Source organism: Pinus tabuliformis, chromosome 5_2 (assembly GCF_031772625.1).
Source record: "Pinus tabuliformis cultivar Carrire ecotype Pingquan chromosome 5_2, CPIR1, whole genome shotgun sequence".
Classification (NCBI taxonomy): domain Eukaryota; kingdom Viridiplantae; phylum Streptophyta; class Pinopsida; order Pinales; family Pinaceae; genus Pinus; species Pinus tabuliformis.
Genome location: NC_142306.1, coordinates 130017362 through 130029872, shown reverse-complemented (window position 1 = coordinate 130029872; position 12511 = coordinate 130017362). Strand labels below are relative to the sequence as shown.

The 12511-nt window shown below is 40.2% G+C and overlaps 1 pseudogene; it reads left to right on the top strand.

The window, feature by feature from the left end:
* Window positions 1-12345, top strand: part of LOC149157846 (uncharacterized protein At2g39910-like) — a 51884-nt pseudogene extending 39539 nt beyond the window's left edge.
* Window positions 12346-12511: the final 166 nt, after the last annotated feature.

The following is a 12511-nucleotide window of genomic DNA, read 5'->3' as shown; positions in this document are numbered from 1 at the left end:
TCATCCAAAGAAATAAGGGAATCCGAAGACTATACCACCTCCTCCCTCAATATTAGCAACAATGATATCCAAATACTATACGACCTTTACCCTCAATAACAAAAACTCATGTTTTGTCTCTTTCCAAGCTATCCAATGATCTAGGGACTACTCTCTCAACCCGCAACCTCCAGGGAACCTAAGATATTACAGAGATCTAGGGATGTTATCCCAACCCATAACCTCGAAGGAACCCAAGCTTTTACATGACTCCGAAGGTCTTGTCCCAATATACAACCTCCAGATTTCCCGAGAACCAATACATTTCACAACACATACACATAAACAATGTAGAACACAACACATACACTTACACACAGTTTACATACAAAAAATACACCTACACACAATGTAGAACACATCACATACATCTACCTCTGGTGTACAACAAAATAAATAAACATATCATAGTATGATGACTACGCAATACGCATGACACGGTACATGTACACAACACAACATGTACTACCTATACACAACAAAACATGTACAACATGTACACAACACAACATGTTCGACCGGTAAAATACACAATATTTACAAAATGTACACAAAAATAATATTGCACATTTGGAGACCACACCATCTCTACCAGCCATTCTTGCCTCTAATGTCTTTCCCATGCCTTACTATATGGATCCACAACCCAAGTCTTGGGTCTATGGATTTTTCCACTATCCATGCTTGTACCAACATGTTGTAGATTACATTGCATTAATTTCACTAATGTATCCTTCAACATTATCTGTCCATAACATAAACATAGGCATACTTATAAGCACATAATATCAAAATCATATCCACATGATACTAACCTTATAGATCTTCGGGGGCTACTCTGCCCACTTGATTCCTCATAGAACTAGGAACCTTTTCAGGCCATTTACCTGCATAAAACAATCATTTTTCCACAAGAATGATCCCTGACGACCATCTTAGAAAATGGAATTCACACACACACACACACACACATATAAACATGAACATAATCATGATCACGCCACAATTACCAATGTTCACAAGATCAATGTTAAGAGAAATTCCTTTATCCTTGCAAAGCATGCACAACATTGAGAACAACAATTCCCAACTTTAGTCAAGGCATTTGATACCTCAAATCCATTTAATTTACCTTTCCTATTACTTTTCTCATGATTGTACTGCCACTATCCATTTACCCCAATGGACCCAACCATCCCAACCGAGTGTCATATTCTTGCCTTCATCTACCCCTAAATCCTGCACCAGGCTTCATCAGGATATTACATTACCTGTTGGGTTTCACTCAACTCTCCCCAAGATCCATTAACTCCTCTTCCCCCCAACCAATTCCTAAGACCCTCAAACGATAAATGAAAAAAACAACAAGGAAGGATAAAGAAAATAAGGAAAAACAAACAACAATATAACACCACAAACAAAGTGGCATGGCCATGCACCAGCCACAATTGAAACCACAAATCAATAAAAAACAAATAAAAAACCATTAAAGCAAAAAACTTTCAACATACACCATGACTCAAGCCCCGTGGTTCTCAATGGTTTAAGAGTGAAAGCTCAGCCCGAGCCTTCTTCAAGATCTATGAGAATCTCTTTTTCCATGCAATTCACTCCACCATACTACCATAAACAGACAACTATTAGTGCATTAATAAATATAAAAATATACCAGTTACCTTTCCTTTCTATACCCAGCATGCTGCCCTACAACTGAGCACATGGATATATAATCTCCTAAGGAATTCTAGTTCCTGACAATTCAACAATAATTGGAAACCGTTTGTTAGGACTAAATTTGATCAACCATTTTCCATGTAGCTTCTGTGACTCCAAAGTGCTTCCACACACTTTAACATGCTATATTGATCGATTCCATAGCGTGAGTTTTTTCCACTGTAGAATGCATTAAGGTTCTGACTAGAACTCTCCCTCTGGTTCCACCTTCCATCTTGATGACCGATGCATGATGATCTTCCTCCATATTATCCAATGTTGTATAAATCCAAGGAATACTCTAACCAACATCTCCAACTTTCTGCACCTATTGTTCACTGAAGACATGAGACATGTCACACTTCCGCTACACCACTCTGATACATAGGGAATTTTTTTTGGCAATGATCTCCATCACATGTTCAACACTGCAAAGGCTCTATGTCATAGAACCCATCCTTGGCTCATATAAGTCCTTGGCCCTTCCATCATAATATCTTTCAGATAGGTCCTTTTTCCTAAAAATTCTCTCAAACTTGTCCCAAATCAACTCCTTTTCTTTAATGCTTCTGACATACTTTACATATTCCCATAAGATGTCTTCTTTTCCTTTGAGACTGAGAGTAGCTATATTGGCTTTCATGTTCTATGATTAGTGATGTAATCTGAAGAATCTCTTCATCCCAAGTAGCCATACTTCTGCTTATTCCGATTTCTTCATTTCTACATCAAATGTAGGATGCTTGACTTTCTTTAACTCTTCTGGGAAGTAGTCAGTCCTCCTATGGTGCTAACATTGATGATGATGATGATGTCTCCTGAAAGAAGAATTGGAATAAAACCCATACATTTCAGTCCTCTTCTCAGGTGTATCCAAGAATCGGCCACTCTTCACTATATCCTCCCTGTCCTACCTGTGTCTCCTCTAAGAACTACTACCATCTGCCCCATTAGTCTTCTCCTCCTATCCATAACTGATCCCCATCTATCCTTGCTTCTACAAATATGAAATTCTCTGAATGATGACTGCATTAACTTTTTCTTTCTTTTCCTGAGCTCTAGCATGTCTTTCCTATGCCTCAATCAACTTGTTATTTCCTACCTTGTAACTTCTAATTTGTGGTGTTAAACTCCTCAATGTATCTGCTAGATCAAGAGAATACTATTCTCCTTTCTTCTCAACTGGCTTTTCCCATTCCACTGATTTCACATCAAGGTTGTAAGGGAGTCATGTGAAATGTAGTTCGCCATTCTTCTCCTCAACTTTAGCCTTCTCTTTCCTACAAGAAAATCATATTAGATAAACCAAATAGAAACCATAATCAAAGTCATACCTCAATGTATTTCAGCGGAGGCTATCTCGTCTCACTCTCATCTACACAATCAGCTTAGATTAGTATGATATAGATATATAATGAAATCAACATATCAAAATCATGCATGATGACATAAAACTGCAATAATAACCACATGCATGATAACCATAACCATCACAATGCATGCATAACTATATGCATTCAACCCATCCAATCCAAGTGTTTGAACCCAGAAGCTTTGATACCAATTTGCAGCCCCTCCTCTCACATTTACCTACTTTTACAATCTCTCCAGGGAAAACATGAGTTGAGTGCTACTATGACATGACCCAACCTCCAAGTTCTAGTTATGGAAGTGGGGCCTACAAACTAAAAAATTATTCGAATCCCTCAGGGACAACAGATCACTTAGGAGGTTGACAACCACCCTAGGTGATCAATCCCTTAGTTGGAAGTCTTTTTCACAAGTCTAACACCCCAACTACACCCGTGACACATTGTGCATGTGGTTATGATCCTATAACCACACCCATAACCTTGTCTGCCAGTGGTTATGACCCAAAATCCTCTATTCTACACATGCGGTCACAATATCTATGCCACTCTTTTGGGCTAGCCTCTAAACCACTTCCTGGAACTTCCTGTAACATAAAAAAATAATGACAATGATGATAACAATGCTAAACAATCAACACTTGAGTAAAATCTTGACTTAGACATGCCTAATACATGATAGACATTTCATCAAACATATGATAAACATATAAGCTACCTGTCATGAATGCATATTTGATCATAAACTTCTAAAAATCATTTGAGAATCACCAAGAAGGCTCAATGACCTCTCAAGCTAGCTAAAACCATACTTGTTAGACCATGCATTCATCAACCATTCAATAACTTATCAAATCATCAAGAAGATCCATACTTAGAGCACCTCATAAAACCATGCATACAACCAACATTTAACCAGAATAGAAACTATGAGAAATCATCCATAAGATCACCATAATAATCAATACAAGTGCTCATAGATCAAAATGGGAAAATAATTGATATTAACATATGAAAATTCTAACCAAGTCAGGGACTTCCACGTACCACCCTACCATAAATTGGGCTGAACCAAATCTCTATTTCAGTCAATCACCCTCGTGCCATATTCCAAGCATGAATGTTGGATCTCATGGGATAAACCAAGTCATAATCAAACTGGGAATCTAGAGGTTAAACCAACCATACCCTCAAGCTACCGTGATCTCACCTAAACTGGTCCCAAGATCATAGAACCAAAACAAACTTGGATGCCCCATAATTCCTTCATCATACCTAGAGGAATTTTCCTATCTCCACCCACCCATCGAGGGCTTCCTGAAGAAAACCATCTCCACCCCCAACCCTTATAATTCTACTAAGACCACCTCACCTGGATCCGTCTTCTCAGAATCCAAAGCTCAAACAAGAAATTAGAATCAATCCCATCACACCATGGCTATCTAGGAAATGGCAAGGCAAGGTTGAAACCATTTTCAATCTAGGAAAAACCCATGCAAGTGAAAAAAAAATGAACCAGATAATCAAATGCATGTACCATGCATTCACATCCTAGCAAGGAAATTACATATGCAACCTATTACCTACAAAATTCTCCTTTTGTATCTTTTGATCCAACTTTCTCTTTGTGCTCCCTTGCTTTCCTTCCCTTTTATTTGTTTTCCCTTTTCCATTCCAAGTGAATGCTAGAGTGCTCCAAGAATTCTCTAAGTGTGCAAGAGTGAATGAGAGCCAAAACTAAATAGAAAAAGTTGTGAATTGTTTCTTTGATGCCTTTTTATCATTGATGTCCCCTTTGTCTTCATTTTCCTTCATTTTCCTCCAATTTCCCTTGCATGAAAATTTGTGTATCTTCACCTTCCTTTTCTCCCAATTTCCTTTATTTCTCATAATTAAATGCCAATTATTGCCTCTTTGCATTTTCCAATTCCTTTTCCAATTTCCATAGTCATTATTTAACCCCAAGTGATGTTCGCTATAATGTTTTCCCTATATTCAACTTGGAATACGTGTCCCATGACCTTGGTCTTATATGTATTTTCTTTAATATCCTTTATTACATGAAACTTTAACTCAAGCCTGTTACACTTGGGGAAATGCATATGCCTGCTGTTGAATATCAATGTCCACAAAGTACACTATGACTAGGGGAATAAATATGGTGTGACATTCTGTCAAAGTAGAAGATGTATGTGATTAATACAATCAACTTTTTAGTGTATGAAGTGCACTATTTTCCTCCATCGTAGTAGTGGGCTCTATTGCACTTGGTACAAAAGTAACCATCCTTAAAGATTCAATTAGGAGAAGCAATTTTTCCAACTAAAACTACACTTGGTCCTACAACTCTCTTTTCTTGGGCTACTATTATAATTGCTATGGTGAAAGGGGTAGTTCCCTACTCTGCAAGCTCTTTGATTTGCTTGGAAATTATTTCTCGACCCTCCTCCGATAGCAAAGGCGTTTCTATTCCCATTAACATTGTACCATGTCTCTTATTTTTGTGCCTTGTTGTTGACCCTTTAGTTCTTCTTACTACTTCCTCTTCTCTAGGGTCTCACCGTGGTGTACTAATGATCCAGGTCCGGGCATGATGAAGGACCCTTCCAAGACCTTTTACTTTCATGATGTGTTAAATTGCATTTGTAAAAGAACATAAATGAATACATCTACATGCTATAAAGAAGAGGAACATGACAATCATCAACACATGAAAACATAAGCCATTGATAACGAAGTTTGTCCAGGAGGGACTACATCACTGGGCCCTAGTGTCAAGATGGTATAGGCCGTTGCATTAAGTGCTGTCAATAGTGATGATGTACATAAGAGGTGATGTCGCTATCATACAAGGAAAATGACCTCACGTAGGAGTGGATCCAAGAGATGTTATGCTACAGGAAGTCTCAGTCAAAAGGACTCCTATCAGTATGACACAAACTCATGCATGATGATAATGAGCATCCCACTGACATGGCATAAAATGGATCTCAATGCAAACATACATGGCGACACATGAGTATCCCAACAATATACAACAAAGGGATCTCAAATAAAACATGACGAGTCATGACAACAAGTACATCCCACAAATGACTCCACATCACATCAAGCAGGAATCATGAAAAAAAGTAAGAAACAAGATCCCACATCAAACATCAAATAGGGATCTGTGCAACATAATACATAGCAAAAGAAGTACATGAACACACTGCATATACATCACATCCTGGGCCATCTGAAGAAAAGGATGTCAAACTGCTAAAGCTATTCATACCATCGATCTCATGGAATCAAATCACATGGAAATCACTGCACGCACATGAATGCTGACATCTGTACTCCACTTAGAAAAGTGGCTGAAAAATGAAATGAGAAAATGGAAAATCTGAACACACCATCAGATTTGTGGCATCGAATAGTGCAAAATAGACTGTCAAATTTTTGAATTCTGAGAAAGTGGAAATATGGGGCTCAAGGAATCTTTTAGATTCCCCTAGATTCCTCAAAGATTCCCTCCTCCGGGTCCTTTGCAAATTGGCTGCTCAGATCAGGAACTGACTACACCATCAGGTTCGTGTCGTTGAGAGGTGTAAGATCGACATAAAATTTGTCCCATTTGGACATTGCAAAAATTTCACCCTCGTGAGAATTTTGCCCAATCATGGTTCCACCTGCAATAAATTAATTTATAAAAAAACTGTGTCTCGGTTTCCATGCCCGCTCCTGGCTCCTCCATGCTTGGGCACAATGGGAAAATGCTGGGTTTATGTAAATTTTTTGGTGGAGTAATCAAATAACCCGTTTGGCATGACGATAAAAATAGCCATTAGTTGAGGAGGGGTCGGGTGGTCAATCCCTTTCCCTCCCATTTTAATATATTGTAGTTTTTTAAAACCCGCAACATTATTTTTTTGGGGGGGTCAGGCCTACATTGGGTGGACTGCCCCATAACTCACGCAATGCTGTTGGCGTATTCATTTTTTTGGAGCACTGTTTGTATTGGTGTACCGTGGTTGGTACGTTGGTTCATGGTATGTATCATGGGGTTGGCCACGTGGGCTGGGCGGGTTCGACCCCCGCCGGCACCCTTACCAAATTTTCCAGCATCATTTGGTGCGAGGTTTTGGGGGTGTGGGCCAGGTCCACCGGAGGTGGCCCACGCCCACCCCATTTTAAATGTTTAATGTGCAGTGGGTTTGGCTGGGGGGCTCGGCGGGGTAATGGCTGCCGAGCCAAAATTAAAGTTTGGTTTATGTGTTTGTTGGGTTCGGTGGGGGTCATGGCCCGTCAACCCAAAATTATTTAAAATTTGTTTTTGGGTCCCGGTGGGGGTGGTGGGGGTCATGGCCCACCACCCATTTTAATATATATTTTTTTTGTTATAAAAAAACAAATTGGCCATTTTTGAAAATTTGAAAAATGACCAAAGGGGAGAAATTAAACAGGCCACAAATTCACCTAGAATCTGGCCTAGGTTGGCTGGAATCCGGTGGCTAGATTTTGTCCAAATTTCTGCCTCCTTAAGCCTGCTGAGTCAACAAAAGTCAACCAAACTTTGATTGGCTTGTTCTCCCTAATACGAGCTCGGATTGATGAACCGTTCACACCACCATGATAAGGATGACGAGATCTATGCTTTGGTCCTTGTTTGAAAGCATTATGATCACTTTGATTTTCAAGCTTCCATCAGCCCTCTTTGTCCTGTGTGTGTCTCTGGAGCCACCTAGATCAATCCTCCCCATTGAGGAGATTTAGGTCCTCCAAAAGCATGAAAAATAATCTGCAATTTCTCTATACCTTGTTTGCATCACAAGCATCCTGAAAGGTCTTGCTTCCATCTCCTTCACCTTTGTTCTTTAGAGCCTTAAGCGATGAGCCGACACCTGCCACTTCCGCAACATGTCGTACATTGTTTTTTCAAATTACATGCTTGACTTTCATCACCAACTAATGACCCAAGCATCCCACACTTGCCACAAGTTTATAACATATACTCGATGGTCAAGTTTACATCAAAAATGGAAACAATACCCCAGCTATGAAAACAAGGCCAACATATCATTGTTGCTTCAAAAAGTGATGGAAAACTCATCATCACTGCAACACATGATTTACAAAGATAAGGCCAAACACTATTTTTCACAACATCACTTTCAGAGTGTAAAATGCAACACATAATAAGACCAGACATCATTGTTGCTGAACAAGTGATGGAAAACACATCATCACTTTTACATTTTAAAATGAAACAAATGATTTACAAAAGCATAACCATGACAAACTAACATATCCAGAAACCATTTTTCACTTATCAAGGTGAATGGGTCACCTCCTTGTGGCGATTTTGCTTGTTGAACAATTGTTTCACCTGGTCCATGCATCGACACTTTGTCTTTAAGGCGCTGCTCTGGATGGAGCCTCCGACAAGTGGCTCTTTGATGGCCACTTCTATTGCAATGACTACAATAGGTTTTCTTCCTAGAGATTTGCTTAACATGTTTCTTTCCCTGCTATCGAGAGGGTATTTCATACCTCATCCTTTTGTGTGTTGCCATTCTTTTCCAACAATTAGAAAATGTTTGGTTATGTAATCCACAAAAGGTATATGTTTTTCGATGCCATGTTTTATGTTCATCATTAGAAACATGATTATAATCCAAATGAACATTCGAAGGTCGAGAGTGGTTATACCTTTCCTTGTTGTCTCTGGTGTAAGTATGGTGATGAGAGCTTGCCTCTACTCTTTCCCTGCAATGGGCACTACCATGGGATGATGGGGATGTTTTACCATCACTATTTTTCCTTGATGATTTTGATGATGTCTCGGAAGAATCCCACACCTTCGAGCATTCTCCTTTGGTGTATTCCATGCCTGGAAATTGGGATCTCAGCGCATCCTCCAATGGTTGAGTTATGCCTTGGTTATTAACACCAAGTTATTTTTCCTCCTCGTGCCTCGTCCTAGTAAGGAGCCTCATGTTTGTCCCTATAATTGGGATCTCCAAATCTCCAACAAAAATCATACTATGTGAAGATGAAATCGAAAAGAAATAAACATCTCTTACCTCCTCTGTCGATTTGGAAAGAACTGATGAGGGCTTCTCATCATCTGTTGTTGGTGGTTCTCTAGTTGTCTCGACACATTCCTCAACTTCCTTTCTGACATACCCAAGTCCTGTTCGACATGGTAATTCTTCTACTTTGATGGGGTTGACAATGCCTTGGCCATTAATGCCCAAGCCTTTTCCTTCATACCCCATTCTCTTCAATAGTTTGGAGCCAATTCCTATGGTATGATTTTCAAAAACAGCGAAATCATCATCAGGACACATACATGAATTTAGAGAATTAATTTTTACCTCTTATGGGTCACGTTGCAGCTTTTCCAAGGCCTTGTCCTTAGCTTGCAGTTGTCATAGCAAATTTTGTTTCTCCTCTTTCTCTTCATGTAGAAGCGTCTTCAATTCAGCGTTCTCTGTTTGAAGTTTTTGGTTGTTGTGCTTTAGTTCCTCTAGGGTGTTGGGCAACAAATTAGGATATCTTTTTGTTGCATTTCCATCCCTCTTTTTAATCTTTTTGCACTTATTCACCTATGTTTACTATGCTAAATCTGCAAGGTAACTACCCCTTTCCTATCTATTGGAATATTTTGTTAATGAAGTAAAGTCATGAAGTTTTACCTATTCACAGCACTAAAACGTATGTTTGACCGTAGCTTCAGGAGAACAGGTACCAATCTTGCAGCTTCACACAGCAGATCCACATTCATAGCAACGACCAGCCATGGGGAAAGCTGTGTAGCTGGAGTCGCTGATCCCTGAACCATTCTTGGACCTTTCGCTGATCCTGTTTGTCTGATGTTGGTGTCGTTCCAAACTAATGTATATTTCTGGGTATACGGTTACCAGGTTTTGGGGAAAGATGTTGTTCTCCCTTGCTGTGTATAAAAGACAGGTTATTCCTGTAATTGGGGGATGCCCCATTGAGATTGTAATAGTTCTTTCCAAATTAATAAAATATCATCTCTTTTGTTGCTCCAATCTTCGCTTTGATTAACGAAACCCTGATCAGAGAGTGTGGCCCACTCTCCTGATTAGGTGCTGTGTATTTCTGTGTGTGTAGTTTCTTATTTCACAGTTGCTGTTACAACTTGTTAATTCCTATAATTACTTTTCCTAAGTACTATAGTTAGTTTAGTTTTACAACAATGTTTTGAATATTAATCACGAGCCCTTGGTCGAAATGGATGGTAACCTCGCCCCTGCATATACCTTGAGCATTGCCTTGAAAGGATACACACCCGAATTGATAAATTAATGGCATGTCAAGTAGCCGTAAAATGCACACAAATGCCCTCTCCTTATCAGTAGGAAAAAGGGTGAATAGATTGTTCATACCTGGACACCAACATTTTGGCACCATTGCCAGCGAGGCTAACAAGGCGCAAGATACGATCCAGACCAACCAGAGGGTCAATCTCTCATCCTGGGGAGAGAACAAGTTTTCTCACTTTGCTCCAGGTCCTGAGCGTAGGTATTCTTTCTGCTTGTTTTTTATTTTTCTTTCTTGTTTTGATTGGGCCAACCTCTTGTCCTGGGGAGGGAGGAGTCTTCTGATGCCCTACTCCAGGACCCGAGTTAGATTTATTTCTTTCAAACCATTGTGTGTTTTAATTTCAGGAAACCCTAGCTTTTACCATAGGGAGGGAGGAGTCTTTTGACACCCTGCTTCAGATCCGAAAGTAGTAGTCTTCTAGGAGGTGTGTGTTTTCTTTCCTGGTTCTTTTCCTAGGGAGGGAGGAGTTCTTTGATGCCCTGCTCTGGGCCCTGAACCCTAGATTCAATTTTATTTTATTTATTTATTTTTTTCCGCTGTCTCTCTTTTTGTAAGCCCTTTCGTCTTGGGGAAGGAATGGTCCTTTGACACCTTACTTCAAGACTAGATCATTTTAGGTTGATGCTAAGATCTTTGTCATATCAACATTTGTATGAAAAAAGAACGAAATAAGAGGGGCAGAGGGAGAGCCCCAAAGAGGGGAGGACTAGACTTGGGAAGAAAGACTTACATCCAACAGATTATAGCAAAAGCTGAATCAGAAGCATCCTCTTGCGCAGCCATGAGACTAGGTGCATGAAGAGTAAAATCTGAGGGACAATCAGTAGATCAACCAGTGCTGTCTACATCATTCTTTGGCGATTCGACACAGCAGGCCCCTCCAATAGTTGAGGAGACATCTAGTAGTATACTTGACCAGGGGAACCTTACGCTGGTAATAGAAGGGGAAGAGGTTGCAAGCAGAACATCGACAGGGTCAGGCCACTCCAGCAAAGGAAAGGAGGTCGTAGCCGAGGGATCAAGTCATCAAGACATAGGAGAAGGAAACAAAGGGGCACTTGCATCACCAAGGGATCGGGGAAGTGTTGTCAAAGCAACTCGAAACCGAGTGGTAAGGAACCCTCGGCCATCTCCCACAGAGCCTGTTGAAATACCTAGTGGTTATTGGAGGATATTCATGGCTCCTACAACCTCCACCATTGAGTTTCTGATCGGGGATCTAGGAGCTGGTGCGCCCACAAAGCCTATCCCATTAGCAACCTTACCAAGCTTTCATGGGCTTGTTTCAGAAGACCCCGACATGTTTTTATTCGAATTTGACATAGTGTGCCGGGGGTATGACTACATGACGGATGCCCAGAAGTTAAAAATTTTCCCTGCTACATTAAAAGGGACCGCTTTGCGATGGTTCATGGGCCTTGGAGGAAGCTCTATTTCCACATGGGATGATATGCGGACAACTTTTCTGGAAAAATACCAGGATTACTGCAAATCCCGGAACATCAAAGAGGAACTTTTTAAGTTCACACAAAAAGAAGACGAGAGCTTGGAAGACTGTGTGGAACGATTTAAGTACACATTACAGAGGTCAGGTCACTCCAACCTGGATAAGGAGATTTTAAAAATTATCCTCCTTTGGGCTTTTCATGAGGACTCTTTGGAACTGTTGAACATTGTAGGGGAGTGAGACATCTCTAAGGAAAGATTTGAGGTTATTTGTGAATTATGCATTCAGTGCTTGAGGGGGCTCGCAAGAAACATACAAGGGATTCGCTCAGCAAAGGTGTCTGGTGGGGGTGTTACGAAGGTAGAAATTGGGAACCTGCTAGACAACTTGAGAACGGATATCCTTAGTACTCTGTTGGCACAGATGGATACACTATAAGTAAAACAGAAGCAACAGGAATTGGAGAGGACCATGGCTATATTCTGTCCGAAGTGTAGAAAGAAGCACCCAGAGAGGGAATGTCCATTGAAATCCATAGAGGAATGTGCAATCTGTGAATTAAATCATGCAACAAGCTCATGCCCCTCCTTGCCAGGCTTGAAAG